We start from the raw sequence: 6,001 nt of genomic DNA on the forward strand, positions 1-6,001 counted from the left end.
TCCACGGATGCCGTGCCAAGAGCATATGGTGCATGCAAAGTCACATTGTGACATTTTGTAAAATGGCAGCCTCCTGGTGCAGTGTTTGTGGAGCAGGCCCAGACACACCGGCCGTGCAGAGGTGGTTGTGAGGACACCAATTTGCCATGCCATTCACTGAGAGACCTGAATGCAAAAGATCCTCCTCGGTGGGCAGCAGCCTTATCAATAGAGCATCCTCTCTGCTTGAGCTGGTAGCAGCCTGTGTTGGCCTTTTCTGAGATGGGAATCTGCTGTGGCTTGTGAGCTCCTTAAGGCAGGGCCCATGTCTACTTTTATGCCCCACTGAGTACCTTGTTGGCACTGAAGGACAAAGAATCATTGCAAGGCACTGTCTCCGTGCTGTCCTGCTGCCTTCCTCCATCCTGGCCTCATTTCTTACCAGTGAATTCCTCCTTCTGATGTGTGATCAGAGGAGCAAGGGAGTCGTTTTTACACAGAGACTCTGCTTCAGCCCCCAGCAGCGAGTCTCACCATGCAGTTATGAACGAAAAACAGGAGCATAAGAAACGTGCTCACAGATATGACGAGGCTTCCTTTGCGCATGGCTTCACCAGTGGGATTTTGTCAAGAATGAAGAAAGGCTGGAGTGCCTGCTGAATTGCAATTAGTTAGCGGAAGCACGAAGCCTCAGACTCTTAAATCACGCTAGGAAACCCTTCACAAAGAACACCAAGGTCATTTTTCCAGCTCTGGAAAGAACTTCCACGTCAACAAGTGCACTTCAAGAGATCCATGTCCATCTCTGACCACTCTTAAAAGGTGACACCTCATCGCACAGGCCAAAAAGCTTCACACCATTGGAGAGATGTTGATTTTTCCAGCTGCAATCGATATGGTGAAGACAATGTGTGGGGAAACTGAGGCAAGCCAACTCAAAGCCACACCACTCTCCAACACCACAGTGAAGCTAAGGATTGAGGCAATGGCAGCAGGCCAGGACAACGCACTGGTGGAGCACCAGAAACACACGGATGCTTTTGCTCTTCAAGTTGACGTGAGCACGGAGGGCCGAGATGCACATTTCTTGGCTTTTATGAAATACACATGAGAGGGTGCAGTTCTTGAAGAAGATATTCTGTTCTCCTGCCTCTTCCCAAACATGAGATGGCACAAGGAATGTTCCACGTGCCACGTGCAAGACAAAAATATCCTGTGTGATCGCAGAGTGAGCTTTTGTGTAGATGGAGTGCTGTCTATGACAGGCCACAAACCAGGTCTGTTACTCCATCTGGTGTGTGGACTCACTGCATGTTTCACAGAGAACACCCGGCAGCTAAAGCTCTGAGTCCAGGTCTCGTCTATTGTGTACCACATGAAGACTCATCCTCTTTGCGTACAGCTGTTTGCAACAGTGTGTGAAAACCCAGGGTCTGTTCACGACCTGGTTTTGTTCCACACTGAAGCTCATTGGCCCTTGAAAGGGAAAATACTGGGATGATTTTCTGAACTGCGAGACGAGCTGGGTGGCGAGGCAAAGGATTGCACAAAGAGCGGATTCATTGATTTCCTGGGTGACCAAAGGAAGATGTGCCGTCTTGCCTATGTCACAGGCATATTTGGGAAAGTGAATGAATGGAGTGCAGATCTCCAAGGAAAGAACACCCACATCTGTCAGCTGAGTGATCGAACCACAGGATTCATGAAGAAAATTGATTTCTGGAAGAATAATCGATTGAAGACAACAAATGACTCCTTCCTCCAGCTCTGCAAGTTCCTGGCTGACAGTGAAATTATTCAGCCTCCCACGCAGGTGATGGCTGAGCATCTCCACCACACAAAGGAAGAGTTTGCAACCTTTTACTCTGACTAGGACATGACAGAGTCTGATTGGGTGCGAAACTCCTTTCAGTGCGAGCCTGACGCCAAGGATTTGCCAGTAGCTGAAATTGAATAGCTCATCGAAATGTCCTGCAATCGATTCTTGTGAGAAACCTCTGTCCAGCCTTTCCTGTTAGAGTTTTGGTTCACTGTTGAGAATGAATGGCCTGCACTCTCAACCGGCGCCTTGAAACTGACGGGGCCATTTGTGAGCGTGTATTTGTGCAAAGCTGGATTTGGTGCACTTGGGTCCATCAGTATCAATCTACCGCTGCTCGCATATCAGACATTAGATTTTTACCCTGCCGCCGGACTTCAAGAGGCTGTGTCGCAACACGCGAGTCCATGTGCCACGTCAAGGAGCATTAAATACTGTTTTGAATGTGTAAATTCTTTAGATTTCTTGAGCAGTATGTTGCTTTGTTGCTGTCTGGGGTCACAGGAAACAGTTAGTTTCAAAATGGGGTCACGCAGGCAAAAAGTTTGGGAACTCCTGTAATATCTTTAATTGGACCAACTTCTACTGGTGCAAGAGACAAGTGTTTGAGCTACACGTGAATGCTTGTCCCTTCCACCAAAAGAATTTGGTCCATTAAAAGACATTACCTCACCCACCTTGTTGCGCTCATAGCCTGGGACCAACATGGCTACAACAACTCTGCAGACAAAAAATACCCTAGCAGGGCCTGATTCACTACTGTGTTGCTCTAATTGTAGGTAAGATCGAAGTAAAACTGGAAACATGCAGTGGTGGAATCAGACCCCTCCCCGCCAGCTCTGGCATTTGGCTTCAGTCCCTCCAGTCCTGACCCTCGGCTTGTTTCCTGGACTCTACCCTCCCTGGACTCAGCTCTAACCACTAGACCAAACTCTCGCTTCCGTGACCAGGCCCCCACGGCCAGCAGGCTACAGTGACACACCAACTAGTGGTGATGGGGCAGCTGCATTGGCTATTCCTCCTTTCTTTTCAAATGTCTCTGTAATTCTCTCTTCCTACACATGGTGCATGCATATGACTATAGCCTGTTTGGCTTCGATGGTTCCATCCTAGAAACTCTGTTTATTTTTGTCTTTGATTTAAATCTTTCCTTATTGGTTTTTCTTATGGGCCCTGTTACTTACAGCTTAGAAAGCTGTACCTTTCCTCTCTCCTACAAATGATTCATTTGATCTTGCAACGTAAGATTAACATGAACCTTTCTCTCATCTGGATTCAACATTTTAGAAATGATCAAATGTTTCTCTCTCTCCTCCCCTTTTGATGATTTTCTGATTGTAGTTTGGTTGCTTGGCCTTTCGCTTCTTCTTTAATGTGGGTCACGTTATCATATTGTAGGGCCAACAGTTTATAACGTAGGCAGCTTCTAAACCAGACCTTAGCGCTCCAAGTTCTTGCTCAGCAGCTGCCTGGCTAGCCCAGTTCTGTGTTTCACAAGGAAGTTACAACCTGGTGGACTTACTTCATTAGTGTGTGTGATTCAACTGGTCTGTGATCTCTGCCAGGACAATTGTCCGACTGGATTTGTGTTCTTAGTGTGATTTAGCCTACTGCGAGTTTGTATCTTGGTTTTAGTTAATTGAATCTGCTTTGACCTCACCCTACTGTAAATCGGGAACAACTCCACTGAAGTCAACATAACTACACTGATGTAGCTGAGATGATCATTGGACCCCACTGTACGTGGCTGATCACATGTGGGCATCTTCCCTTGCGCACGTTCCCTAACCCACCTTGCTTCACACTGATGCAGGAATTGGAATGACATTATTGAAAGTAGGTTTCTATCTGCCCAGAGCAGGAATGAACCTGACTTGTGCAGCAGCAGGGTGTGTGGAGCAGTGCAGACAATCACCGCCGAGGGCAGGGAACATGCTCCGGGCTCAGCAGAGCTGGAGCTGGCCTCAGTGCTCATCTGCCCTTCTGCATGGATGCACGGTGCCCCGAAAGGGTGCAGCCTGGCCTCACGGCATTGCAGCAAGATGAGCAGGTTTCTCGACTTCTGCTCCCTTGACAATTTCCCATCCAAACGGCTTTTCAGCAGAAAACTGGCGTTTTGACCACATTACATGTTCCGTGGGAAGTGTCTGCTCGCTGCGGAAAAATGACTTTTCATCAAAAAACGGAGAGACCCTAAAACTTTTGAGATGAAAATGGACCTTTAGGGTTTCATGGGAAAAATCAAAACTTTCTATGGTGTTAAAACCCATTTTCTGACCACTCTAGCGCAAAGCAACGGCAGTAGGCCATGCGATTAAACGTAAAGGGCCCCTGCAGCAGAGACTCATTGAGCTGCCCACTGATGTTCAGGTTTATTTTCTGAGATCTTTCTTGTGTAACCCACCTGTGAAATCTGTGGCCATCTTTCTTGCATGTGGCTGAGGGCCAGATGCTCTGCTGCTGTAAATCAGCATCACTTCAATGGAGTAACACCAATTTACACCAGGAGAGGATCTGGCTCTAATTGTTTACCAGGGCCAGGCAAAGAATGTGAATCCCAAACAATCTTAATAGGGCAGCTCTTATGTCTTTAGAGCTCCCTCTTCTGGCTTTTTGTCAGCAAGCTTCTCTGTTGTTCTGCTGAAAGGAACTCAGACGCTTTTTAAGATTTAGGGCATGTCTGCACTGGAGCTGGAGGGGTCAATTCCAGCTCGGGGAACCAGACCTGTGTTTGCTTTGATTTCGCTAGTCGCTAAAAATAGCATAGCACAGGGGCCGGATGGGTGAACAATTCTGTCTGACGCATTAGGTCTGGCTAGCCCCTTCTGCTGCCTGCACTGCTGCGGCTACCCTGCTATTTATAATGCACCAGCTCCATCAAAGATAGCATGAGTATGTCGATCCAAGTTGGAAATGCCACCTCCAGTGTAGACGTACCTGGAGACTAACTAGGCTCAGTTGCACCTGTTGCTCCTAGATGTGGAAGCTGGGATACAACTCCACAATTTTCATGCTATTAAAAGCGAGTTCCCTTTAGAGGCCCTGTAACGGCATGAGACTCACCCCTGCAGCGCCTCCTGCTGGTCGTCCAGGGAATTAGCGTTTCCAGCCTCAGAGCGCCCTCTGCAGGCTGGTGTCTCGCTGCTTCTTCAGGCCCCTGTGTCCCTCCCAGACCCCGGTGCCCCTTTCACTTGGTGCTGCCCCCTGGCAGTACCCCCACTGTCTGGGTCTTCCCTCCTAGGGGAACCCTCACTCACTATCCCCACCTCGCCTCAGTCTTTGACTACTGCCAGTCACCATTTAGCCCCTGCACACTGGGGCAGACTGCAGTGTACAAGCCACTCATCACAGGCAAGGGGGGTTTGGACCTGCTGCCTCTGCCTAGCCTTGGGCTGTCCCCTGCAACCCCAGTACCTATTCGGCCTTACACTAGGTTGTGGCCTGGGGGGTTTCCAGGCCAGAGCTCCCCAGCTCCCTTGGCCTTCCCCCAGCCCTGCTCCACTCCAGGTACCTTCTCAAGCTCCCCAGCAGCCAGGCCCATCTCCCTGCACAGCTAGAGGAGACGCTGTCTGCTCCTGGCCCACTGCCCTCTTATTTTACAGATAGGGAAACCGAGGCACGGGGGAGGAAGTAACATGGCACATCAGTGTTGGGGCCAGGAACAGAACCCGGGGATCCTGACTCCCAGACCCACGCTGTGGCTACTGGACTGTGCAAGGCTGTCTTTAAAAATAGCCTTTGTTTAAAAAACAATCCATGAGTTAACTCAACTACAGGATATGGGCTTGATGAAGAATTCAAAATGAGGTTGCCTAGCCTGTGCTATAGAGAAGGTCAGACACCAGTAGGTGATCATAATGGTCCCTTTTGGCCTTGGGATCTATGAACTAGCCCTGACTGTTGTAATTTATAGCTCAAACTCTGACAGTGGGTAAAGATCAAACAAACGTATGCTTTCCAAAAGGAATATATATCCATGTCACTTGGCTAAGTGCTGTTTGCTGTGTAAAGTGCCCGATACAAAAAACCAAGCATTCCTAGTTTTAATGCATTTTCAATATAAATGTAACTGTGTGGGCTGCGCTACCGCCCGCAGTAGCATGACCGAAGTAGATGGAACAAATGCAGCAGAAGAAAATAAGCCATGGTTAACAATGGAGCATTTAAAGAAAGGAGAGAAAGGAAGGCAGATGGCATGAATAT

Source organism: Lepidochelys kempii, chromosome 5 (assembly GCF_965140285.1).
Source record: "Lepidochelys kempii isolate rLepKem1 chromosome 5, rLepKem1.hap1, whole genome shotgun sequence".
In the NCBI taxonomy this organism is placed as follows: Eukaryota; Metazoa; Chordata; order Testudines; family Cheloniidae; genus Lepidochelys; species Lepidochelys kempii.